We start from the raw sequence: 27,229 nt of genomic DNA, 5'->3' as shown, positions 1-27,229 counted from the left end.
TAGGAACCTCCTAGACTAGGACAGGCCCTTGCAAAGGCCCAAGTTCTGGGCTTTCCTGTGTTCTGAACTATGACCTTGGACAGTTAAGGTGGATGAGCCAACAGGCTACTGAGGTGACGGAGCAGGCTTGAGGGCTGTTGTACACCTGCCCTCTAAGCAAACTTCCTGCTGTGAGCTGAGCTCCTGTGGTAGCTAGCTTTGGGGCCTGTCTTGGAACTAGCTCTTGTAGACCAGGCTGGTCTCAAACTCACAGAGATCCGCCTGCCTCTACCTCCCCAGTGCTGGGATTAAAGGCGTGTGAGTTCTCTTTGACTTCCTGTTTAGGCTGTTTCTTTGGGGGGGGATGGGATGGGGTAGAGGTCATCACAGAAGCCCCCCCACTGTGCATCTGCCTTCATCGATGGCACAGCAAAAGCAGCTTCACTTCCCCTCACGCTCAGCGGGAGTCCCCATCATGGGCCTCCACACAGTTTCTGGCTATAGCACAGACCACGAACCTGGTCGCTCCCGTCTGCAGTGGGACCATGGACACAGACAAGGCCCTTGGCGGTAGTCCAGACCATGGGCATTAACATGGCCTCAGGTAGCAGTGCATGCACTCACATCAATATGGCTCTCAAAATGTTCTCAATAGGAAACTGTTAAGTAAGTATTTAGGTTAAGGCCACACTACAACCCCTGGCATCCATATATTCAAAGAGCCTGGAATGTTCAGGTGGGAAGTTCCATCCCAAGCCCCTTTCCCTGGGAGTTGCCTCAGTCCAGACTCTACTCTGAGGAAGCCTGCTAAACGATGACCCCTCCCCAGAGATGCTAAAAACCACTCCCACAGGGTATTTAAATTGTTCTCCAGAGAACAAACACGTGTTTTTCCTGGCTTCCTTTCCTGTCTCTTCTCTGGGGGGCTGGAAGGTCACCCAGGAGCACTGGTATCCATTAAACCTGGACTTTTTCTAATTTTGGTCTGATTTGGACTATTGCATTGGTGGAGAGTCTTCTGGGGCACAAAAACCTTTCATCTGAAGGTTCCACCGAGGGATAGTTTTTCTCACCGGCCCATGCCCACATGGTAAGAAAACACCTTCTTTTGTACCTGCTCTCCAGCTCGGTTAAGTTCCGAGTTCCAGACATTGCCTTAGAGGCCCAGGACTCATGCAATTTCCGGTCTGTTCTGTGGAAGATGTGGCCGTGCGAGGCATCCGACCTGACCCGGACGAGGACCTGCCTTGTCCCTGTGGGATTCCTTTTTCAAGAGATGTCCTCTTCTAGGTATTTCTCACACCCCTCTGTTATTTTGACCCAAAGTTTACCACAATGGACGCATTGCACTAGGTTATGGGTCCTGGCACAAACTTGCTAAATGGGTACCTACAATTCGAGGTCTGATCTCCAAACGCCCTTGGGCAGCCGTTTACAAAAACTTTTTAAATTGGTGCTATCTGACACTTGTACATCCTTGATGCCTAAAAATTTTTGCCAGCATGGAAACAGGTAAGCAAACCCCGAAATGCCCATGGTTTCTGGATACTGTGCTCCCGCTCCCCCTCCCCACTTCTCTTGCTGTTTGCTGTTTGTCTGCATTCCTGGCCTGTGATCTGGTTACCCTGGGATTCTCCTTACAACGGATCCCTTCCCCCTGTCCTTCCACTCTGAGATGCATAGGTGTTCCATCCCTGTGTTTCTGTTCTCACTTACAGCATCTACTGATCTGGCCCTAAATGGGACCACCTCTGTGCTCACCTGGCTTCAGCAGCCTACTCCAAAATTTTTAAGTTGGTCAGCTGACACAGGTTCCTAAAAAGAAGTTTTGTTCATCTGTCTGTTAATATATATGTATAGATAATGTGGCCACAGTCTGCTTGTTTTATGTCTGTGTGTGTATGTGTGTTTGTTTTAATATCTGCAAAATTTATAGTTCCAGGTTATCACAACAGCTGTGGAGAGATATCAACACGAGGAGAGGCGCCATTTTTTGGTTGAGGTCAAAACAAAAACCTCAGCGCCTTCTTTGGTAAGCTGGACCTACCAAGGAGACGTTCTGCCTCCAATATACTTAGGTTTATTTGGATATACCTGACAGGTAATGGTACCCCGATTCTCAAGTGCCTTTACAGATCTGAGAGTATGACAAAAGACCTTCTTAGGCCAGAGACATGCCTGCTCCTGCAACATCCTATAGCTCCTCTAAGAAGACGCATGATTGCAGAAGACATTTTGCCTGGAGGCTTGCCTTTGAATATGGCAAAGCCACCACACAGCGAAAAGCTGCCTTCCACCTCATCACCTTCCTGGACACTACCCCAGGGGATTGATCATCTCATCCTGCCAAGACAGGTAGACGGAACCTTACCCCCACAGGAAAATTTTCAATCCTCATGGGCTCAGCAGCTAAAGGCAAGTACTGCTTCTAAGATTGGTATTCACCAAAGACCACAGAGAGACTTGGGATTGCCTGCACAGCTGACAAAAGCTGTCTCTCTTCTGCTCATTTATCCTTCCCAGATCTGTCTGATGGCATTTGATGACTTAAGGTGCTGGTAGCTCATTACTTCATTTGTTAAGTTTCCTGCTAAAAGTACAGACAGGTGTGCTTCTTTCACAGGCTTCATAGTCCAGAATGAACCGTTTTCAGATGTAATTTCAGAGGTTCAGAGCTTCCACTTTCTTTTAATTGTCTTCTAAAATGTTCATGCCTCTTAGCAGAATCTTTTGCTATGACACCAAGATGTAAATCTGTTCCAGTTGTCTTACAGGTACGTGCAAGTTCCTGAGAAAAGTTCTGCTGCTGTATCAAGAAATCTGGTTTGGTGAAAACAGTCTCCAGAGCCTATTTTGACACCACCTATTTTCAATCATATTTTAGAGGCCACTCCTGCCTGGACCGAGACAAACTTGCAGAGGGTTCTCCAAATAACACCAGCACCTACTGGGGCTTCACCACTGGTACCACCTCTCCAGGCTCAAACAGGCACCTACCCAACAACTAAAGGACGCATTTGTTTTCATCTTACTCATTCACCCTCGCCTCTCCTGTACAACCAGGGCACTTCTCTTTTCCATTCTCTCTGGCAGTTAAAGACTCTTCCCATGGCTAGCCCCGTCCATAGGGCTGATAATCACATTCTATTTTGTTTCCTAGCAACCTGCCTTCTCAGTTCTCCCAAGAAACAGATGCCTAAGGTCTCCAGGATGGCAGTTAACTGGATGCCTCTCCAGCCACACTGGAGCATAAGCCCAGCAACTCCCAGCTCTCCTCACCCCGTCGCCCCATGCCTGCAGGAAGTAGCCAGACTTGAGCCGGTGCCCCTATACCCAAAGAATCTGGAATGTTTGGGTTGAGGCCACACCACAGCCATTGGCATCCATATATCCAAAGAGTCTGGAATGTTCAGGTGGGAAGTTCCATCCCAAGCCCTCTCCCCTGGGAGTCATCAGTCCAGAGACTCTACTCTGAGAAAGCCTGCCAAACGATGACCCTGCCCCAGAGATGCTAAAACTTTTCAGAAAGGTTTCTGTTAAAGCTGGACTACATGTAAAATAGTGGATATGTTATGCCCAAGGTCCAGACCCCCAAAGACCACCAAGAGACCAGATCCGATGCAAAAGCAAAGAGTCTTTTTAATTACAAGTTTGAACTTGGTCCCTTGTCTGTCTAATGCAGCCGTGGAGCAGAAGAGACCTCAAGCTGCAGTGGGACAGGGCATTTTTTGGGGGTAGAGCGGGAGGGGGGCTGGGGGTCTGCAAGTTGCATAGTCACAGTCTCAGGATTGGCAACCTCCAGACTGAGGGGCACCTGTCCTAAGTTGATTGGTTAACTACCGCGACAGGTAAATTGCTACATCCGATGGTGTTTGCTGTGGTTTCTGCATTCCTTCCTTATCAGCACAGTGTGTCCAGAGCCTGCTAGCCTCGCCTCTGATTGGTTCTTTACCATATGGGGTGTATCTTGTGGCCTTTTTAGTGACTAGGGCAAAGTTGGGTAAGGTCAGGGGGCACAGCACATCCTGCTGAGTCATGGCCTACGTCCTGCTGGGTCTTTCCTGCAGCCTATCATGGCTGCAGAATTGTCAAATGAGGGCCTGGCGACGGCCTGGGCCCTTCAGATGTAGCTCATTAGCTGTCAGTCACAAGGTGTTAGGTCATCAGCTGTCAGTCACAAGATGTCTGTAACAGGATGTTAGATCAGACATACGTGGGAGAGGCATGGTCATTCAGGGAGCTAAAGTTAGCTCAAGACGATTGCAAGTAGGCTCTGACCTGCCTGACCTGCAGCGTTCCAAGGGCTCCCAACTCTCATCTGTTGATCAGCCTTCCAGCAGGTTCAGTGGTCTCCAGTGATGCACGTCCTCCAACAAGGCCACACTCAGTTTTGTCTAAAACATAGAACGCACATACATGGTATCTCAAATATTTAACATTTATAAACATATGCAAAAGGCATTAGTAGTCTCGTTTATATTTGTGGTGAGTATGTTAATAATTTAACAAGTATTTTACCTCAACTGTTTTAAAATAAGATTTATTTATTTTTATTACATGTGGGTGTTTGCCTGCATACATGTCTAGTGCAGGCATAGGCCAGAGGAGAGAATTAGGGTCCCTGAAACTGGAGTTAGAGACAGTTTGTGAACTCCCCTGTGGACTGGCCCACATCAGTTTTCAGCAAGTTCAAGACTCACAGTAATTTAAAGTGTATGGTAGTCAGCAGCTGATGCTTGGATGTGTCTGTCAGCCAAGTGGAAATCTGCTGACTCAGATACAGACTAGGGGCAGAAGTTAAGATTTAGGAACTTAAAGGAAAATCTTACATTGGGAATCTTCAGGCCCATAGTCCTAGCAGTTGTGGAAAGGGAGGTATCCCAAGACCAGGAGAAAGAGAAACAACATCCCCAGAAATAGACAGGTGGGGAAACGCAGGCTGGGCTCATCTGGAGTCTGCTTGACCTGTGAGAGGTGGACCCAAGTCTGCTGCCTCCCCACATTCTCTCAAGCTTAGATGATTTTTTTTTTAGTTTATAAAAAGACATAAAAGTTTTAGATATTATTAGCCTTACCAATCTGTACTGAAATCCACACTGTGGAAAAAGCAGGTAACAGGTGTCTGCGAAGCAGCTGGAATAGACTCACACCTCTGAGTCCTAGCAAAAGCTATAGATTTGGTTTAAAAGGCATGAACATTTTCCCCTCAGTTCAGAGAGCTAGATATAGATTGGACAGAGATGTCTTTGGGCTGAAGAGAAGCACCTTTAAGTCTATACTTAGAAGAGAACTAAAGGAAGTTTAAAACCTTGAGCTTGTGACTGAACAGTAAGTAGTCAGCTTGCCGGGAACTCCACTGATCAGTGTTAAAACTCCGAACTTTTGAAATCTTAAACAATAGCATAGAAAGGAATAAGACATCTAGACTATTTCCCATTCTCACACACCTAAAATCACTTATTTATGCCTTTACAACTTGCTTTTACATCTTAAATGACTTTCTGAAACCTTCAGAACTTCTTAAACTTTCACATCCTTAGGCCTTTCTATACCTTAAATTTTTTTCTTAGACCCTCAAAACTTGCATAGACTGTAACATGAATAATAAAAACCTAGAGACAGGATCAACCTGAAGGTTAGAAAAGCAAAACAGCCAGCCACTGGCTCTTATCTCTACCTTAGTCCAAAATGGCAATTTTGCCTCCAGGAATCTCAGAATGAGACTGTCTGTGAGAGCTGTCTCCTCCCGTCTTATATTCCTCTCTAGGGCTGGGATTAAAGGTGTGCACCACTACTGTCTGGTTTCTATGGCTAACTAGTGTGGCTGCTGGGATTAAAGGTGAGTGTTACCACTGCCTGCTCTGTAAGACTGATCAGTGTGTCTGTTTTACTCTCTGAATTTCAGGTAAACTTTATTTATTAAAATACAAGTGAAGTATCACTACAATAGACTTTAACACTCTTTCCCATCTAATCATTTACCAGATACACAAGTGGATTACTAAGAACAATCATTTCAAATCATATTCCTTTAGTGGAAAGTTACATCTGAAACCTGTTTATCTTTTAATATGAAGCCCGTTAGCAAGGCAAACCTGTCTACCTTTTCTCAACAGGATGCTTAGTAGCTCTAAAAAAAAGCAAGCCTTGATTTTTACATATGAAATAAACTAAGAAGCTGGCTGTAGCCATGGAGAAGAACTTGGTTGTTGCTTTTAAGTTGACAAAGTCACAGCCTAGCCAACTTCAGAGATCTGAGAAGGGTAAATTATAGTGAAAGACTTTGGGGCACCTCAGCATTACTGCACACCCCCTTCCTGGGATCCAGGACCCTGGTAACCAACCATGCGTGCACTGGAGCTTTGAGTACTTTCCATCCGCTTTGTAGTCTTTCTTCAATAGACCAGACTCTGGAACTGGGGTGAGACGACCTGCAGCTAACCTGCAAGTGTTCCTCCTTGTTCAACCAACCCAGCAACCGCCATAACATTGATCAAGTAGAGTTAGCGGACCATTGAATGAACTAGTCAAAATAGTTGACAAATGATTTCTGGACTCTCCCTTTTGATTCTGTACTACTCCCCTTGATTCTGTGGTTTTCTCCTGTAATAGACAAAGCAGGGGTCCTTCTCCTCTCAAGGCTATGGGACCTCTGCCACGGCAGCAAAATAAAAATTCCTCTTGCTATTGCATCAACCGCGGTGAGAGTGTCTCTTGGGGCGACCTCCTCCTTGGTGGGGCTTTAGGGCCCAACAATAGCAGAAAATATAACAAATGGACTGTGTATCAATTAAAATGACAGAGATGAATTCATTACCTAGGTGGTCATCCCAGGCTCCTGTGGTTTCCATAGCATTGGAGGCATTAACCTTTGGCTGCCAGGCCCAGAAGGCGAGAGGCTTTCCTGTGGAGGAACACGGAAGAGTCTGACTTTACTTTGTCTAGACAAAGTGGGACAATCAACTCTTCTGTGTCCTGCTTGTCCATAGTTTGGGCAGGGTCCTGGCGGCAGGTGCAGCATTGGGACAGTCTATCTCAGTGGTTAGCATTACCACAATCCAGATGAGGTTATCCTGGTGTCCTGACATCTTTGGAGACCTTGGGGTCACTGCTAGGAGCTGGGAGTCTCTGTCTGTCATAATAATATTTTTCCATTAAACATTTTAAATGCCATATTCATCAGCGCTCTAACAAGTTTGAGGGCCATTATCTATTAAGTATATCTGAGCTAAACAAATCTAGGCTTAACCTTGAAAACACATACACAACATGACTACAAGTTTGATTATTATAGATTACCATTAACCCGCATTTTAAAATTAAACATTACATTTTAAATGAACTGCATAGGTTCAATACCTTAAACAAGAGTAGAAACTTATCATATAGTGTAACAAAAATAACCTTAAAGTCGTATCAATATACAAAAGTCATGCCAATGTGAAATATTCGAGACTAGTAGTTGTTTTTTTAGCTTAAAAGTAGATTCAATATTCTACCCTTTTATATTACCGTTTTTATTTTAAAAGCAGAATCAATAATCTGCCCTTTTCTAAACCCCTCCCTGCTTATTTTGGGGAAAAAAAGATTCCTGAATCTAGCTTCCTTTGTTTAGTTTCCGTCCTGACTATGACCAATAACAGCTTGTAACCAACCCCCTTAAACAATGGCAAACATCCACTGAGTGACCAGAAATTATCCACTTCACCTTTTGGAAATGTGAGTGTCATGTTCTCTAGACTGCTTCCTGTTGTCTGGGGGTGATGGTATCTCTAGGAGACCCTTAGAAAATTGGAATGATGATCAAGCCCTGGGAGAGCTAGGTGTTTATTTTTTGTTTAGTCTCTATGTGATTGGAAACTGTGGAGCTTATCTGAAGTCTTGGCTGGAGTAGTCTGTGAGGCTGGACCATCTCAACTGGCAGCTTTGAAGTTGTTCTGGATGTAGATTTTTGAGGAAACTGTAATGAAGGCATTCTGAGAAGCTGGGTCATTTGGGTTAGTTTATTCATATCTGGTCCTTTTGTTCTGAAAATATGCAAACTTTTAAAGGTGACATACGTATCTATATTAACAAGTATGGAACACGTGGTGTGCAAAAGTCAGCTAAAGATGATTTGTTTTATGTATGAGCAGGGAAACACAAATGTCAACTTTATAAGTCTTTTTGTACTGTATAACCAAACTCTTATGAGGACTCTGTAGCCAACAAGATTTATCAAGTCTCATCCAGTCTCAGAGCTGTTCCTATGTAGCAGGATCAGCATACACATCACCTGCCCTGTAGTCTTTCCTGGCTTCCTTCCTCACATCTGCAGCCAAGATCCTCAGGAGGTCTCCCCTGTCAAATCTAATCTTCATTAATTTTGAGGAAATTCATAGGTTTTTTTTTTTGTTTCTTGTGGAAACAAAAGCACAACCTCTCCCTCAATAGAACACATTTCCATTCTGAAGCCAAGACATCCCTAAAGCATACACTGATTTAATTTAGCAGAACCTTCTACAATCCAATGTCTCAGCAGCTGCTGTTTGCTCATCAGCATTTAAAAAATTCAAAGTTGAGCTGGGCAGTGGTGGTGCACACCTTTAATCTCAACAGTTGGGAGGCAGAGGCAGTTGAACCTCTGTGAGTTCGAGGCCAGCCTTGTCTACAAGAGCTAGTTCCAGGACAGGCACCAAAGCTACAGAGAAACCTTGTATTGAAAAAACAAAAAAAAAACCCCAAAAACTAAAACAAAAATTCAAAGTCAACAAGCACCATACAGGATCCAGGCACCCTGTGTATTTCCCATCCTTACGTGGCCTTTTTTAAAATATTACTTTATTTTTCTCTATAAACTTTATTATTTTAAAACTATTTATTAATTTATTTATTTTATGATTGTCTACACCCATTTTTTTTCTTTCTTTAGCATCTAAGCACATTTTCAAGCACATTATAACCTGTTGAAAGATTTTCTTGCCCTGGACCTGGCTTTTTTTCCCTGAGTCTGTAGCATTCTCTGTCCATGTGAGCCAAAGCTTAAACTGTTAGGCAGCAGCTAGGCCCTCTGCCATGAGGCTCTAGTGACTGGCTCGCCCCTCGGTTCCCTAAGAGTCTAGCCTCATGCTGGCAGGAACCCTGATTACTACTTCAGCTCTGGGAAGTTAACAACCCACTTTCTGGAGTTCTGGTGAGTGATACCCAACTGTTCTGAGTGCTTACAGAGAGGCTCAGACGGTGACTGTGACAGGGCCAACTGGTGTGACTTCTCTATCTGTGTGGCCATGCCATGTGTTGGATGCCAAATATAGTCGGATTTTTCTTAATTACCCTTAACAGTTTACAATAACTTATTAGCTTTCATAATACTATTACTTGCTGGGGTAGGGCTTGCAAGCAGATATTGGGGAATCCTAGAGGCTAGCGCTGCCCTTGGGCAAGTAAATAGTCATCACAGCCCTGTGCTCATGGAAGGCCCACAAGGTCCTTTTGTCAGAGATAAGAAGAATGCCTTCCTTTTTAGCAGGCAGGACTTTCTTCAAGCTCCTGAGGGAATGGGGGCTTTTGTCTAATGCCTGACCCTGGGAAAAGGATTCTATAGCTTTGTCTCTGTTAAGTTTGAACCTTAAAAGCAATTTCTAAATTGAAGCTCCTTTAGTATTAAAATAAATCTTTTAACTCATTAACACAGTCCACAGAGAGACTGGGAAATTTCCTGATCCCTTTATAGTACACCATTACAGAATATAACAGTTTCTAATGTGACTCAATTTATCAAAATAGCTTAAGCTTAATAAAGTTAGCAAAGATAAGGAGGCTAGACATACATTCTTAAGCATGAATAGAACTTAGGTACGGAGAGACATTTTCTAAGCCAGTGTTTCTCAATTTTCTCCATGCTTTGATCCTTCAACACAGTTCCCTGTGTTGTGGTGACCCCCACCCCAACTACAAAATCACTCCTTTTACTATTTTACAACTGTAATTTTGCCATTGTTATGAATGTCAATGCAAGCGTCCTACAGGCAGATGGTCCTAGGCTACCCCTATAAAAAGATATTTCTACCCCCAAAGGGTCAAGACCCAGAGGCTGGGAAGCTGCTCCAAGCCCTTTGCCAGACTGCTCAGGTTATTGTGTGGTTGCATCATAAGATAGGACTATCTCAGTTTCTGGTGTTTAGTATTTGGTGCTCATATCGGTGGCTTTAATTCTTAACCTTTTATTTAATTTTAAGTTTAAATATTAATAACATAAAACATTTTATAAACTTAAAATGTCCCATATATAATGATTCTGCCACACAACATGGCTGACACTTCCGGGTTCCAGGGCCATGCATGTGCGGACAAGATCTCAGGCAGAAGTGCCTAATGGCTCTGGGAATCTTAAAGGACCCCGCGTGACCAACGTGTAGCATGGTTGCATCATCTATGTATGGTGCAGCTGCGTGAGCCCATGCACGCATGTGTGAGCTCCATCATCTGTATGACGTAACCATGTCATCCCCCTGTGTGCATGCACTAGGCAACCCTTAAAAGCTGGAGGCGCCATCTTCATCCCCCTCCACTCTGTACACCGACCTCACCAGGCTTGTACACGCCCCCCAATAAACTCCTAAGTGGGTTTGTTGTGTGATTCATGTTTCCTTCTCACTCACGCCAGGTAATCTCATTGGTGCCATGAGACTTGGGAGGCATAGAGAAGCTGGGGGACCTGTGTAGAACACCTGATTTGTCTAATAAAGAGCTGAATAGTCGATATCTTGACAGGAGAAAGGATAGGCAGGGCTGTCAGGTGGAGAGAAAAAAATAGGAGGAAAAATCTGGGAAGTAGGATCGAGGAGTCAGAAAGAAAGGAAGAGATCTCCAGGGGTCAGCCACCACACAGCAAGCCACGGAGTAAGAAGTAAAGAAAGGCATACAGCATAGAGAAAGATAAAGCCCAAAGACAAAAGAGAGATGGGATAATTTAAGAGAGGCTGGCTAGAAATAGGTCAAGCTAAAGCTGGGCATGTATAAGAAAGAATAAGCCTCTATGTATTAATTTGGGAGCTGAGCGGTGCCCCTCTCAAGGAGTAAAAGGCCAAAGAGAAAAGAGTAAAATCAACAAGAGTACATGTCCTGTGACTTTATCTTAAGATGACTGTGTGGCATAAAGCAATAATTATAAAATTCAATCCCATTGAGCACTTGGTTTATATCTCCTTTTAGATTAAGGAAGCAACAAGTCTCAAAGATTTTGGAGTAATATGGATTTTTATACGATGATTAACTTTTAAGGTTTTAAAGTCATTGAGATTAACAAAAGTGATTTAAGGTGTATGTCTAACTGCTTATGTCTTTGCTAAATGTGTTAACACCAAGCTGCTAGAAAATTTGGATAAGTGACAACATATGTTTGATAAATAAGGTATATCTGATAAATAAGATTTATTTGATAAGTAAGGTATTGCAGTGGTTTGAAAGAAAATGACCCTCAAAGGGAGTGGCACTATTAAGAGATGCGGATTGTTGGAGTAGGTGTGGTCTTGTTGGAGGAAGTGTGTCACTATGGAGGCAGGCTTTGAGGTCTCATATATGCTCAAGCCACACCCAGTGAGATAGACTACTTCCTGTTGCCTGTTTATCAACACATAGTAGGGCCTTCTCCAGCACCATGTCTGCCTGCATGTTATTGTATGCCCCACCATGATGATAAAGGACTGAACCTCAGAAACTGTAAGCTGCTACTTCAATGAAATGTTTTTCTAAGAATTGTTGTGATCATGTTGTCTATTTTCAACAATAGAGACCCTATGACAGGTTTATTTAATAATCAAAATTAGTAAAGTCAGATTTATTACTTCCCAGTCCAAGATGGCCAACTGGTTTGTCTGCCTGTTCCTCACAGGCCTAGATCAAGGTGTCAGTCTGCTTATCTCTTCTGTGAGGAACTGAGGGAGCCTCCGGCTCCATTATTTCTAGCAGAATTGATCTCTGAGGCCTTGTTTCTGGCTGTTGAGGCCTGGCCCTCTGCACTCTTTTTTGGGTGGCCTCTGCCCCAGTGTGAAGTGTCCCTGGGCTGTGAATGCCTTCTGCAAGAGAATACAGCCTGACTGTAAGAGACCTATCTCAGTCTGCTTCCTCTCTGCCACCTTCCATGATCGTGGGAGCGGGATCCTTTGTATTTGCTGTCCCGGTGACTTTCACCCACTCCTCAGGACTTGGCTCAGAATTCACTCTCATAGGAAGCCTTCCCTGAGATCTGTCTTACTGGAATCCATTTTTACCTCTGTCAATTGCTTTGTATTTAACTCCATTTCAAGTTATAGGATTTGGGGGATTTGTTCTGGGGACTTTAGCCAAACCAGCCTTGAACTCCTGATCTTCCCGTCTCCACTCTCAAGTGTGGGGATTACATGTGTGAGCTATCACACTCAAATTTTCAGGATTATTTAAGTAAGGTCTGTGTCAGTCTGGAACCTGTGTGCTGCATGAGGGTAAGGGCCGATTCTGTTTCACTTATGTGGCTCATCTGTCACAGCATCGTGCAGTCTGACCTGCACTTAATCAGCTGCCCTGTAGGGGCCAGAGTGGGGCTGGCTTCTTAGGCAGTATATCAAAACTACAGCATAAATTACACGTCTGTCCACAAGAGGGCGTCATCGGCCCCTGAGTGCTGCGGGAATTGCGGTGCCGACTGTGACTGCAGCTCCGTGGGTACATACAGTGGCCCTTGCTGCTTACCACTTGAATATATATTTTATGAGTAGGATGGGAAGATAACTTTACTAGGATTCAGTCCATGCTGGTTGGTTTTACCCCAAATCTTTCAAATCCTCGAGCCCTTGGATGAAAAATAAAAGCTGCCATCACAAGGCCACCAGGTGGCAGCACAGGCAACAACGAGTCGTGAGGCTCTGAGTTGCTCTCCGTCCCCACAAGAGGGCAGAAGCTGGCCGGAGAACCCCAGTTAGACTCCCGATCCCCTTATAAGCTAGGAAGGACAGTTTTTGCAGCCCAGATAGAGTGCCATGGAGGATTCCAAGACACACTTCCTTAGCTCCCTTTGACCCCAGCTCTCTAATTCTGGAGTTGGCATCTGGCCCATATCCCTGCTTCTTTCCATCCCCCGCCCCAACCATTTGCTCATCTTTGGCAAACTTCAATGGGACCCAGATGGACAAAGATGACTCTCGGTTTGAAAAGTGCTAGTCGGCAGCTGGGCCTGGCCCAGGGTTATTCAGCAGAACAGGACGGACCCTGATTGTGGGCAGTGGTCAGGAAGGTGTCACAGGGGAGTGTTGGGCTGAGCCTGAAGTTGCCGTGTAAGCAAGCAACTGCAGGGGAGGGGGAGATACGGGCCAGAGTGTGGGATGCAGGGATGCCCGACCAGAAAGAGGCAGGTTGGGTTGAGAGATGACGTCAGGGGACAGGGCTGTTTCACGGGGTAGGGGAGCTGAAACATTCTGACACCCAGACATGGACCTCAGGAAGGCAGGGATCCAACCTTATGTGTCCTTTGGGTGGGGCCCAAAGTCAGACATATTAGCAAGAATCCCAGACCCTTCTGGGATGGGTTTTCTGTAGCGCAGGGAACACCCAGACAAGACCAAATGGTGATCTTTTGCCGGGGTGTGACGGTGAAGTTAGCTGGTCTTCACTCCAGTGGTCCTTGCCTTTCCTGGAGATGCTCAGAGAGGAGCAGAACAGGACAGAGAGGACTACTCCCAGCATGCTCTGCAGCAGAGAATCCTGTCATAGCCACTCAGGCCTGAGTGATGGGAGGGAGGTCACAGACCTAGATAGAGTTCAGGAGCGGACAGAGGTTCTTCCTTGGTGGCAGAGAAGGCCTAGCCACTCATCCATGAGCTCTTGTTTCGTCTTCTGTGAGGCAAGGAAGGACTGCCAGTACGAGAGTCAAAATAACCTGTAACTCCCCCACCCCCTTGCCCAAGCACGAGATAACTTCCTGAAGTGATGGGAGCTGAGGTTCTTGGGAAATAACAAGCCACATGCCTTCACTCCTCAAAACAAGTTTGCTTGAACCAACTGCACTTGGCCACATGGAGGTGGGCGGTACATAGGCAGGAAATACGTCAGGGTCTATGCTTACCCCCATTGGATCTGATGGGAAATGCAGTGAATTATGGGTTTTGCCTTTTAAAATTCCTGCAAAATGTGACATGTGGCCATCCTCTGGAAATCTGGGTGTGGACCTAGCCAGAATCCATCCATCTTTCTGGCCAGTATTTAATTAAAGTTTGCTCCAATTAGACTCAAAATTCTGTAACTGGTTTTTCTCCCGTGACTCTCAGGATTAACATCTGCTGTATACCATCCTGGTTGGGCATGGTGTTCTGGACCCTGAGAGGCAGGAGGTAGCAGAGAGGGCCACTGGACCTATTGTGCCTGATAATCCCGATGTCCTTGTTCTAGACCATCAGTGGCCATTTCTGAGGGCCCCAGGCTTCAGGATGAGTGACTGAGAGATGGCCTAGCAGTCTGAAGCCTGTCTCTGGGACTTGGCTTATCGGGTAGTCACTGACTTTATGTTGCCTTGATAGTAGATGTAACTACAAGGTGCCACTCACTCATTTTCCATGTGTGGGTTCGCAGTTTATGTTTTGTTTTTGGATGTGAAGATGAGACCCAGGACCTCGTTCACGAGTACTGGCTGGATAAGTGCTTTTTCACTGAGCTGCACCCCCAGCTTTCTGAAGTTATTCATTCCCATCTCCATACATGCACAGTGATTCTCTTCACGTGACTGAGCAAACAGAAGGGTAGCAGTCATCACAAGGCTGGCGCGAAGGGCTGTGCTATTTCCTACTTTGCCATTTTGCAACATTGTGCAATTCCCCTGCCTCCCTGTGCCTGAGAGGGGTAGACTAGGACTCCAAGACCAAGTAAGGGTCCTCATTCAGTAACCCTGATGGCAGTTGGCCACCAATGGCTGACAGGACAGCCCTCCAGACGGCTGCGTGACCTTCAGCAGGTCATCCATCCGCTCATAGCTTCAGGTGGGGAATACGAAGAGCAGGCAGAAGCAGTGCTTGGATTTGTTTTTGTCAGAGCTTCGGGAACTCAGCGTACACTTCTCTAAGATGCTCATAGTCCCCGACTTGACACCCAGCCTCTGTGTAACTGGCAAAGGTATCTATGAAGCATGGCTGCCTTCAGGGGCCCACACTCTGGGAGTCTCCTGAGAATGGGTCCTCCTTGGGCTTGGCATGTGAATGACTTTCCAAAAATGTCTCTTGGCCAATGTGTGGTCCATCTAGCATGTCCCAGCCCAGTAAAGGCCATAGGAATGCAGAGCAGTGACTTCAGCTCTCTTTAGTAGAACAAGGCGCCTTCTCATCAATCCAGGGACCTGTCAGCACCTTGGGATTAGGCTAACTGCTCCGAGTGAGGAAAGGGCTGACTCCTCTGCCCTCTAGTCAGAGCTGACAAGGAGACGAGGTCAGGTGGCCCCAAGGTGATTGAGTCTCCTACGGATCTGGCTCAGAACCTCTGTAGCAAGGAGCCCTGTCCTCTTGGTCATCCATGGCCTGCAGGAGAGGAACCACAGGACATACCTCTTCTTGAAGTTCCCAGGAAGGGCTGGCCTATGTGCTGTTTAGTCTGCTTCCTTCTCAGGAAGGAGACACCACATGAGCCTGGCCTCAGCTTCATGTTTACCCTAACCCTAAGTCCGGTCTCTCCTCCAAGTCTACTGGGACAGATAAGGCTCTTTTCAGAGGCCAGATATCAACAGCTCTCTCCGCATCTTGTTGACTACGCTCACTGCCAAGTGTAGCCCTGTGGTCAGAATTGCTGTCAGGCCTCCTGGGTTCAAATCCTGCTTCTACTCCTGGCTGGTTGGGTCCACCTAGTGAAGTGATTTGACCTGACTATTCCTGGGCTCCCCATCTGTGACATGGGCTGCTGCGAGAACTGAATGAATATGTTTGTAAAGTGCTCGCAACAGTCGGTTGTGAATCTCTTCTTCTTCTTCTTCTTCTTCTTCTTCTTCTTCTTCTTCTTCTTCTTCTTCTTCTTCTTCTTCTTCTTCTTCTTTTTTGTTTTTTTTTTTTGTTTTTCAAGACAGGGTTTCTTTGTGGCTTTGGAGCCTGTCCTGGAACTAGCTCTTGTAGACCAGGCTGGTCTCGAACTCATGTGAATCTCTTCTGAATTAGGCCTGCCTCACTGGGCTCTGGGCTCTGCTGGTGGGATGCTGTGGAGATCAGGGGACACGGGCCTTTATAAAGAGGCATTTCATCTGAAACACTTGACCTGTGGCATCTATGAAGCTCTTAATGACCACAGAAGGTAGGAACTTTCTTCCACCCCCATGTCTGTTGGACTGCTGAGAAAACAGACCTTGTTGTGGAAAGGGACCAAGGTAAGGTTATTGTTGCTATGGAGAAACGACCCTGTCCTCAAGACCAGAGCTTTTCCTTTGACGTCTGTGTCTTCTGGCCCAGGCTTGTAGGCTCCACAGCCTCTGTCCAGGTTGCTCTCCAGCCTGTCTGGCCTGGAGTCTAGAGGTTGTGTGATGCTGACCACCCTGGCACATAACTTCCACCACATATAGAGCTCGTTACTCACACCGCAACATCCTAAACATCAGGTTGGGGAGGGGGAGTCTATTCTACCCTGTCCCTCGAGGACACAGGGCCCCTCCTTCTGTGACCTTGCTTCCATAAGCATTGAGGCTTAGATGGACCATGAGGTAAGACTGTCTGCTCCATATCAATCCTGCCCCGGACCAGGGTATGTAATATATGTTTGCCGAATTGAGAATCCCTTTATTTGGGAGCTTGGCCTCTACTTTTCCCTGGGAAAGGAAATGAAGAAAGTGATCACCAAAACAGGGTCCCCTGAATGGTATCTTACAGCAGAAAACATTCTCTGGATAAAGAAAAGGAGGACATTTTTGGGAAAAAGAAACAGCATATGCGAAGACTTATCAGGAAAGGACCTGGTGTACACGGAGGTTTCCCTGTCCTGCCCCGCCCTGCAGCACTTTAAAAATAATCACTCAGAGGCTTAATATTAATTACAAAATGTTTGGCCTATAGTTCATGCTCATTACTAACTAGCTCTTACATTAAATTAGCCCATCTCTATTCATCTATGTACAGCCATGTGGCAGTGGCATTTACAGGTCTGCTGGCATCTTGTTTCCTGGGCAGCTGCTGTGTCTCTCCCATACTCTGCCCTTCTCCTCTCTGTATCTCTGTTTGGCTTTCTTGCCTAGCTGTACTCTGCCTGGCTGTAGGTCAGTTCAGCTTTTATTATCAACCAATGAGAGCAACACATATTCATAGCACGCAGAAGGGTTATCTATCCCACAGCAACCTGGTGTGAACAGCAATTAGGAGCCAGTGTGGCAGGATTATGGAGTACAAGGTAGGAGCCAGGTAAGGTGGAAAGGCTGGAGAGGGAACCAGATTTGGAGTTAGAATGCTCTTGTTTTGGTCTGAGTATGGACTTGTGTGCTGTGGACTATAGACAGACTTTTAATTTTGGACCGCCAGCTCACAAAAAATGACACGGAGACTTATTATTAATTATGAAAGTTTGGCCTTAGCTTAGGCTTGTTTCCAACTAGCTCCTCTAACTTAAATTAACCCATATTTTTAAATCTGCATGCTTCCACATGCTCGTTGCCCCATCTCCATTATGCCCATCCTGGTTATCCCGAGTCTGGCTGGAGACTCTGCTTGTCTTCTTCCCAGAGCTTCCCAGGCTGGCACCCTGAAGAATCCCATTTTTATGTAGATCTAAGTCTTTTCCCATCCCTCTGCTAATGGAAACTTCTAGACTGATTCTGTGACTTGGAGGTTGTTAATAGAGCTGTAGTAAACATGTTGTGCTGGTGTCCCTGCGGTGTGGTGACTTAGAGCCGTTAGGTCTGCACCAGGAGGGGTCCAGCCGGGTCAGACAACAGATCTATTTTTAGGGTTTTTGAGGAACCTCCACAGTGATTTCCACAGTGACCGTATCAGTATATATTCCCACCAACAGTGTACGTGGCTTCTCTTTTCCTGCGTACCCTCAATAGCATCTGCTGTTGTTGGTTTTCTCGGTGACAACTGTTTCACCTAGAGCAATATTTAAGGATGGTGAGGATTTCCCCATATATTTGTATATCTGTCTGTTTAGAGTTGGCAATTGTTTGCCCCTGGCTCTCTCTCTTTCTTTCTCTCCTTCTCCCTCCTTCCTCTCTTCCTTTCCTTTCTCTCCCTCTCCTTTCTTTTCTTCTCCTTCTCCCTCTTTCTTTTCATCTCCTATAGCCCAGATGAGCCTTGAATTCAAGACACAGCTGAAGTTAACCTTGAACTCCAGAACGTCCACTCTCCGCCCCTCAAGAGCTGGGGTTACAGACACGCGCTACCATAGCCAAAGTTTGTAAGCTGCCTTCCTCACGCCTCCCTCTGCTGTGCAAAGCAGGAAGAGCAGAGGAAGCTGAATTTACTTTTATAGCCAAGCCACTCCCATCCTAACAAAGCCTTCTCCTGACAAATGGCCTTCATCCATCACGAGGGTGGTGCCTCAGGACTTAATCTTCTAGTAAGACTCATCTCTTAATGCCATAGTGGTGGCAATTACGTTACAACGTGAGTTTTAGAAGAAGACGTCAAACCATGAAGGCGTGGCCCTCAGTGGTCATTTACTTGCTGTATGATCTCACTGCTTGGCCTCAAGTGACTGGTCCAGGGCTGGGCACCTCATTCAAGTGCTTGTCCTTGGGGTTGTTTTTCTGAGCCAAAGGTGTTAGCTGCTACTGTGGGGAGATAGTTTAGATAAAACAAGGAACTAACACAGCTTGGGAATGCTCAGGGGGGCAAGATTGCAGGCTTGGGTTTCTATTGCTGTGATGAACACCATAACCAAAAGCAACTTCAAGAGGAGAGGGTTTAGAACTCAGCTGGAAAGCTTACAGTTCATAGTCTCTCGTGAGGTAAGTCAGTCTGGTATAGCCATGGTATAGTCTCTCATGAGGTAAGTCAGTCTGGTATAGCCATGGTATAGTCTCTCATGAGGTAAGTCAGTCTGGTATAGCCATGGTATAGTCTCTCATGAGGTAAGCCAGTCTGGTATAGCCATGGTATAGTCTCTCATGAGGTAAGTCAGTCTGGTATAGCCATGGTATAGTCTCTCATGAGGTAAGCCAGTCTGGTATAGCCATGGTATAGTCTCTCATGAGGTAAGCTAGTCTGGTATAGCCATGGTATAGTCTCTCATGAGGTAAGCCAGAAGGCAGGAGCTGAAGCGGAGGCCGTGGAGGAGCTCACTGCCTTTCTCTCCTGGCTTACTTAGCCTGCTTTCTTCTACATCCCAGGACCACCCGCCCAGGAATGCCACCACACATAGTGAGATGGGCCCCACGTCAATCACCAATCAAGGAAATGCTCCACAGGTTTGCTCTAGGTCAATCCGGTGGAGGTGTTATCTCTATTGAACTTCTTTCTTCCATTGATGAGTCTAGCTTGTGTAAAGTTGATGGCAACACCAACAAAAAGCCAACGACAAAACCAAAACCAAAAAACAAAACCCCAACCAACACAGTTGCCCATCCCCTGGAGAAAACTGCTGTAACTTAGGAGACGACGAACTCAGTACATCACGATAAATAGAGACGAAATCTCTAGTGCAGACAGGAGAGTGTAGCTCAGTGGTAGAACGCTTGCTATGGTTGAATATAAAATGACTCCCTCGGGTTCCCTCAGGCTTAGTCCCTAGTTGGCGATGCTGTTCTGAGAGGTGTTAGGTGTTTTAGTTAGTGAAGCCCACCTGGGGGAAACAGATACTGGGGTTACACTCTTGGGAGCTGACGTACCCCATTTCCTATCTTTCTCCTCTTCCTGTCTGCTATAAGGTAAGGGGCTTGGTCCACCATGCTCCTCATCCACGATGTTTCTGCCTTGCTATGGGCCCAAAAAGAATGACGCCAGCAGCCCATGGACTGGCTCTTCTTAACTCACGGGCCAGAGCTGACCCTTCCTTCCTCTAAATTGTTTCTCTCAGGTTTTTGTCATGAAAGTCTAATGTGACTGGCCTGTGGGGGGCTCTCAGTACTGATTCCAGCACTGGAAAAAAGGGTGAGGATTCTGATGGTGTTTGAGTTAAGGTACCCAGGACTCGAGGGTGATGCAGCTGTAGTGGAGTGAGGTGAACTGAGAACACAGGGGTTAGCAGGTTGCCATGGTCTCAGGGTTGGGGGAGATGAAGAGGCATCGAGCCAAGGGGGTGTGGGGATGGAAAGGAGAGATAAGATATGAAACAAGTTTCCAAGGCCAAATCAGTAAACACGGCTGTTGGTTAGATGGGGAGGGTGAAGGAATGGAGGGATGATATGATCTCACAGATGTTCCGGGTACAGCAGCATGGTGGCAGAAACTGAGGACAGTGACTGTGAGGTTTAGCGAAGCATCCAGGGAACCTTCTAGAAAGCAAGTTGGCTTAGAATTAGTAACTGAAGACATGTGTGTGAATGCGGTTTTATCTTGGACTTGGGAAGAGGACCAAAGACTACACTCTGGAGCATGGTCAGTGGATATCTGGTCACCAAGGTGGTTCAGGATCACCAGCCTCTCACAGGGTAGGGACTGGGTCAGGCTCTGTGTTTCTTGGGGGAGGGAAGTACTCTCCTTTGTTGAACAAGGGGAGGAAGAAACCAGGCTTTGTGGGCTGTGTGTACCTCCCTCCACCTTTTCTCCTTAGAAGACCACACCAGACGAGTGGTAATGACCTGTGATGATTCCCAGTGACAGCAGAAGAGAGACAAAGGAGGTAGCGAGGTGACAGCAAGCCACCCAGCACCGAGGAGTTATCAAAGCTCTCATGGGAGAAGGACAGAGATCAACACAGGGCCTGTTGTGCCGTGTAAAAAGAGCAGAGTTCATGGTAGGTTCCAGTTCATCCCGGTTGGTTTAGCAGGAAGAACAGCTATTGTAGGAGGCAAAAGCAGCAGGTAAGGGCCAAGAAGATAGCTTACTTGTTAAGGTACCTGCTGTACAAGTATGGGGACCAGAGTTTGACCCTAGAACCCACGTTAAAAAGGGGAGGGCTGGATATGGGGACACGTGAGTGTAATCCCAGAACTGGGGAGACGGAGACAAGAGGGTCCCTGATGCTTGCTGGCCAGTTCAGCATGTTCTGTAAGGTCAGACCCATGAGTGGCCCTGTCTCAGAAACAAAACCCATCCTGGTGGACTCCACATGGGTGTGCACATGTATACATGTGTACCTGAACACATATGTGCCCACACACAGACACAAATAAAAATCAGATATCCTGTGATATCTAGGCTGTCATTGTCTGAATAGTTATGACTTGCAGGATAAGTCGCTGCAGTAATGGCTAATGTTAATGGCCAGCTTGGAAGATGAGCTTCTGGGTACAATTGTGAAGGAGTATCTTGATTAGGTTAACGATGTGGGACAACTCTCCTTAGGTGTGGATGGGACTATTCTCTGGCCAGGGATCTTGGACTAGATAAACCAGGGAAAGGGAGCTGAGCATTCCTGGCTCTCTGTTCCTGACTGTGGATGCAATATGACCAGTTGCTTCAGGATCCTGGCCATCTTGTCTCCCCCACCATGATGGACAGAGCCCAAGCACACCCTTAGGGCACTTTTGTCAGGATGTTATATCCTAGCAACGGGAGAACAGAGACAACTGCCTGCTGCGGTACCAGCTTGGTGGGTTGCCATGTGCACGGTTATCGGAGTGCATGTGAGCGTGTGGGGTGTGCAGCAGGCAGTTCTGACTCTTCTCTCTGTGGGCCATTCTCCGCTGTTCAGTGTGCTGGATGTCATCACCAGCCTCTTCCTCATCCTATGAGTGAAAATCTATTCTAGGGTCTTTGAAGCCAATGAACATGGATGGGATGAGGTTGGAATGAACGCATGCTGTCAACTGTGGCCAAGCCAGGAAGGCAGACAAAGGTGGTCACAGGAAGTGCGGTCATGCCCAGAGCAGAGCACAGTTTCCATAGCTTCAGGACATGGGGACAGGCGATGGCTTCTTCCTCTCCCATTGATCCTTGGATGACTGCACACAGTAGACCATGCTCACTTCTTGAGTCTTCCATGTCAAGAAGGTGGGACACCCATCGGACGGGATACTTACAGCCAACACCTCCTTTTCCTCACATCTTCTGCAGGCAGGCAGCAGCTGCCCTGCTAATTGGGATGGATTTCAAACCTGCTTGTGTCTGTTTTATAGTGTGCTAAATGGCATCTGTATCCAGTACACATTTAAGGTTTCATTTATGCGTAACATACATTACAAGACACGTTTCTTGGGAGAAATTGAATGTGTATTCAATACTGTACAGCATCATTGCATGTCGCTGATATCCAAAGAGGTCAACCCTTTCGATTAGGTGGCCCTTATGTACTTTGTATTTTGTTGAAAATTCATAGCAGTTTGTTAAGTGGTTGCTCATGACCATGTCAGTGACAACCATAAAAGCTGACTGTGCTTTTTAGATGGTTTGTAAAATATTATTTTTTTCTACTTAGAATATAAGTTCTGACTGGCTGAGTTCTCTTTAGCGGACCCAGTAGCCTTCAGTTGCTCTAAAGAAAAATCTAGAAGCTTCCAGAGTATGGACAAGAACCAAATACAGCAGTAGATTCTGAGTTAAATGACCTAAGGGACCAGGGGCGGTGGTGAGCTGGTGAAGCTGTGGTCCCACCCTCCCCCAGGATGAAGAGTGATCAGCAAGCAGATGACATCCCATGGATCTCCTGTGTCCCCTATCAGGGCTCCATTATGCCACTTCTACAACTAACTGGCACAAATATTCCATCATCAACGGGGAAACTGGAGCCACAAGGGGAAAGACTTGTCTGAGGTCATTCCACAGACTAAAGGTAGAGTTGGGAGGAAAATCTGAGTAGCCAGGCCTGTCACAGCGTGAAGTACCATCAACCCAGCCCTCATGTCACTGCTGAAGAGTGTCCTGGAAGCCCAGCGGGGGATCCTGAGTAGTAGTGGCTGTGCTAGGGCTGGTGCTAGGTAGGGGGTGTGGTGTGCAGAAGCCAGATCTCAGGCAGACAAAGCAGTTTAGTGAAATGGAGAAGGGCCAGGGTCTTGGACATAGTTGTAAGCAGACTGGGGTGGGGGAGGAGAGAGGTGGGTACAGGGCCAGGAATATGGGACTTTTCAGAAGACATGGGCCAGAAATGGGGTGACAATTCCAGATGGCTCCTGCTCCCTGCAAAGAGAGCCCTGACTCTGGACAGAATCTGGATTTCTATTAGATACCCGTGGGAACTTGTAGATTAATAAGCCAAACTCACAAGAGAGGGAAAGAAGAGAGAAAGAAAGAGGGCAGACCCTAGGCTAGAGTCTCAGAACTTGAAGGCTCCCCAATCTTTACAGACTGAAAACAAGCTGAGAGGGGGCAGAGAACTGGCCAAGGTCACATGTTGTGGTCCTGGTCCAAATTCACCCCTGTTGTCCCTGTTCTTCCCACCATTCAGTATATCGAGGACATTGGTTGCCGTCTTGCTCAGTCCACCTAGATTCTCTGTAAACAGAGGGGCCCTGTGCAGGTTCCTGAGCACCCCAAGTGTCCTCTGTTGCCAAGGCTTCCACCAGCCCTCCCCTGAGCACCAGCAAGCCTGGCTCAGGTCTTCTGGGAATCTTGCCTTGGGACTTCACAGACCAGAGACCCAGAATAAGCCATAGACTGGCTTGGCCGTAAACTATGTTCCTCGGAAGCTGCGACCTTGAAACCTCTGATTCTTTTCTTACTCAAGAGCTGTGCTTTCATTTCTAGACCAGGAACTCGGGCACCAGTTCCTTGCTTCTCTGCGAACAGGCAGAATTTCAGGAATTGGTGGGGCCACTGCCTCCGGACATGACCAGTCATGGATCTATGAGGAAGGACCTGTCCCTTTTGAGCTTCAGAAGTCTGAGAAGTTCATTCCGGCTCCATATCTGATTCAACTAACACAACAGGAATCTGGAGGTTTCCCAAAGCTTCCCTTCAAATCACCCACACGGGCTCATTCTCCCCTCGTGTGTTAACGAGTACCCACTATGTGCACGGGAGCCTCCTCTACAGGACAGAACTTACCCAACACAACCGATATCCTTGCTCCCAGGAAGTGGGAGGTGGTCCTGGAGCTACTCTATGTCCACCAAAGGCAGGAGGGTGCAGAGCTTCCGTGTGGGCAGATTCAGGTTCAAACGTGATCTGTTCCGGATGATCCTGGGTAGCTGCTTTGACTTCTCTGGGCCTCAGTTCTCAACCAGTTGAACACTGAGTTAACTGTATCATCCTGCAAGTCCCCTCCTCCCCGGTCACACCCCCAAGAGAAAGGAAAACGGGGCCATGCTAGACCTGGATATGAACGTCAACAACAGCAGTGTTCGTGCTCTCCAAAGGAAGCGGCGAGCCAGTGTGGATCAGCTAATAAGATGAACTGTGTTTTCACACGGCCCAAGATGGTGTTCAGCAGTAAGAGCAAGCCATGTCCGGAAACATGGTGGAACATGAGGGGACCTGGCAAACACAATGAATGCAGGAAGCTGGACGTAAGGACCCTGCCCTATATGTTACAGTCTATGGGAGACATCTGGAAGAGGTAAATCAGCAGGCAGAAAACTGACTAGTAGCTCCGGAGAATGGAGCCAGGATGCTGAGTGACCTGGGACTCCTTTCTAGGGGCGATTGATTACGGTGATGGCCACAGCTCTGAATGTACCAAATAGCACTTAATTGTACACTTTAGGTGGATGAGTTTTACGCTATGTGAATCATGCCTCAATAAAGCTGTAAGAAGGGACTCCTTCGATGCAGGACAGAGACTTCTATGATCTAGGAACACAACGAAGGTAACATAATGTCTAGCAGCTGGCAGCCACTCAGGATGTTGACTTTACTCTGTTGGTAATCTTTAACAAGCTGGCTTATGCAAAACCTTAAAACTACGTTCATTGTCTGCATTGGAAACACATGCCCTCTGGTGACTGGCTGGGGCTGAACTTTGAGCAAAGGTCCCTTTTACCTTCAGGATCTGCTGAAATCCTCTGTGCACTGGGTTGCCTCCTTGGGTGTCCAATACACATCTGAGGTACTTTCTGCACTGTCACCAACAAGAGACATTCGGAGGCAGGATCTTGTCACCACCTGGCTTGTTTCCGGGTTCCCTATAAATATACCATCTGTCCACGTGACACCTGGAAGTCCTCATCCAGTCTCTGGCACCACAGAAGGCAGGGCCGTCTTATGTCTTGTGTGTCTCCACACACATTCTCAGTGTTCCCAAGGAGGGCAGAATTCAGAGACCTCTGCTCTCTGGGGCTGACCCCGTGAAGATATGATGATACTTAGTGAGGGGAGGTTGGTAATTGTCATTCAGGTCCCCAGGCAACTGATGCTGAGCTGGGAGGAGGGTGGTCTAGCCCAATCACAGATGCTTCTCTGTCCAGCAGCAGCTGGGGCAATCAGGGAGTCTGGATGCCTCAGTCAGGATGGATTTGAGGGGCTGAGATGCAGGGGCCACGGGCGGGACCTGAGAGCCTCCCTTAGAAGGCCCTGGACAGAAACGAAAGCAATCCCGTAGTTCGTCAGTTACAGGACCTCAGCTCAACCAGCATCTTGAGAGCTTGAGAGAGCTTGCAGGGGGGTGCTTTATCAGCCTCTGGAGAAGCCTGGCTTTGTTTTGGGGAGCCCTTGAGCAAAGGATCTTGTAGAGCCCACCTGGGCATCTGACCTACATGCTAGGAAATAATAACAATAAATGTTATTTAAAGCTGGTTCCTTTGTGATAATCTGCTGTGTACGGCAGGAAACTCGTCATACGGCCGCCATCTCTGTAGAGACGATTTCTTTGTATTAGTTTAACCTCACAACAGTCTTTTTTACTTTAAAAAGTGTGAAATCCATTCTTTGTTTTCAGGATATTGTTAATCCCACTGGTGGAGAATAAGACCACTACCACCGCTTAAAGCCAAATTTGGAGCAAGCTTTAATTAAATACTGGCCAAAGCACTGGCCAGGGCTATACTCAGGTACCCGGAAAATGGCCCAGAATCATAGTTTGCAGTGGCTTAAGAAGGAAAACCCATAATTCATTGCATTTCCCATCAAACCCAACCAGAGGCAAGCCTACATCCCGACATACCTCTACCCTGTCAACCTCCCGCCCACTTGTGATCAAGCACAATGGTACGGATGGGTCAAACAAACTTGTTTAGGGGCATGAAAACATGTGGCTTGCTATCTCTCATAAACAATGGTCTCCAGCATTTTAGTAACCATCTGTCCTCGAGCAAGGGGTTTGCAGATCAGAGGCAGCTTTGTTCCATGGATCTCTGAGTCGTAGTAATTAAAACTTAAAAATGTAACTTTGGCTCTCACAATGTATACCAACAGCAGCGACACTGGGGACTGGCATGTAGCTTGCTGGTAGAATGCCTGCCTAGCAGGCAGGAAGCCCTGGGCTTGATCCCTAGCACCTCACTAAAAGCAAAGGAAGGAAGGAAGGAAAAGAGAGGGAGGAGACAGGTTGGTCTTTGGTCAGGTCTGGTCTGGAGCCACAGCTCTTCCACCCTTCTACGTGCCTCACTGCTAGCCCTAGATATGGGTGACTGTATGGAGTGACTCAGAGGCTGGAAAAAAGGATTCTGGACTCCAGAACTCTGAATGTGGGTCCCTGCTGTGCTGAAGGGCTTCTGTGACTTTGGGCGGCCTGCTGTCCTTTACTGAGCCTCTGAGTCGAAGCAGGACAATGGCTTTGGACACATTCCCCTCCCCTCCCTCCACCCCAGGCCTTTTCTCTGAAGAAAAGCTAGAGTAAAAACCCCAATATCAAAAACTAATGCTCAGCCCTGGCTTGTGCCAGCCATACCTAGGCCCTGAGACAGGATAGAAAGGTAGGAACACATTCTGGTGACATGGGAGGGAAAGGCTGGGACAGAAGAAAGCCCTTCACCTCAGGATCTGATGGAGTCAGGAAGCTTCAGGCACCACTGAGACAGCTCACGTTGCCTATGGAAGCAATGCAGTACTTGCCCGAAGATAACTCCATCGAAGTTGTCAAAGTCAGTAAACAAAGCGAGTTGACTCGTAACCAGGTCACCTACGGCCTTGAGAGGTTTTCATTATGACAATCTTGTTTCCAAATCTGGACGCTGACCACTCATAAAATTTATTTCACAGCTTTGTTTGTAAGAGAAAATTCCTTAACCTTTAAACTGCGTTATGAACTACACCCCTGAGCAAGGCAGCTTAGGAAGCCATGGGGTCATTTAAACAGCTAGCATGCAGTCGGG

The sequence above is a fragment of the Microtus pennsylvanicus genome, chromosome 13, assembly GCF_037038515.1.
Source record: "Microtus pennsylvanicus isolate mMicPen1 chromosome 13, mMicPen1.hap1, whole genome shotgun sequence".
In the NCBI taxonomy this organism is placed as follows: Eukaryota; Metazoa; Chordata; class Mammalia; order Rodentia; family Cricetidae; genus Microtus; species Microtus pennsylvanicus.
Note: the sequence above shows the minus strand (reverse complement) of the source record.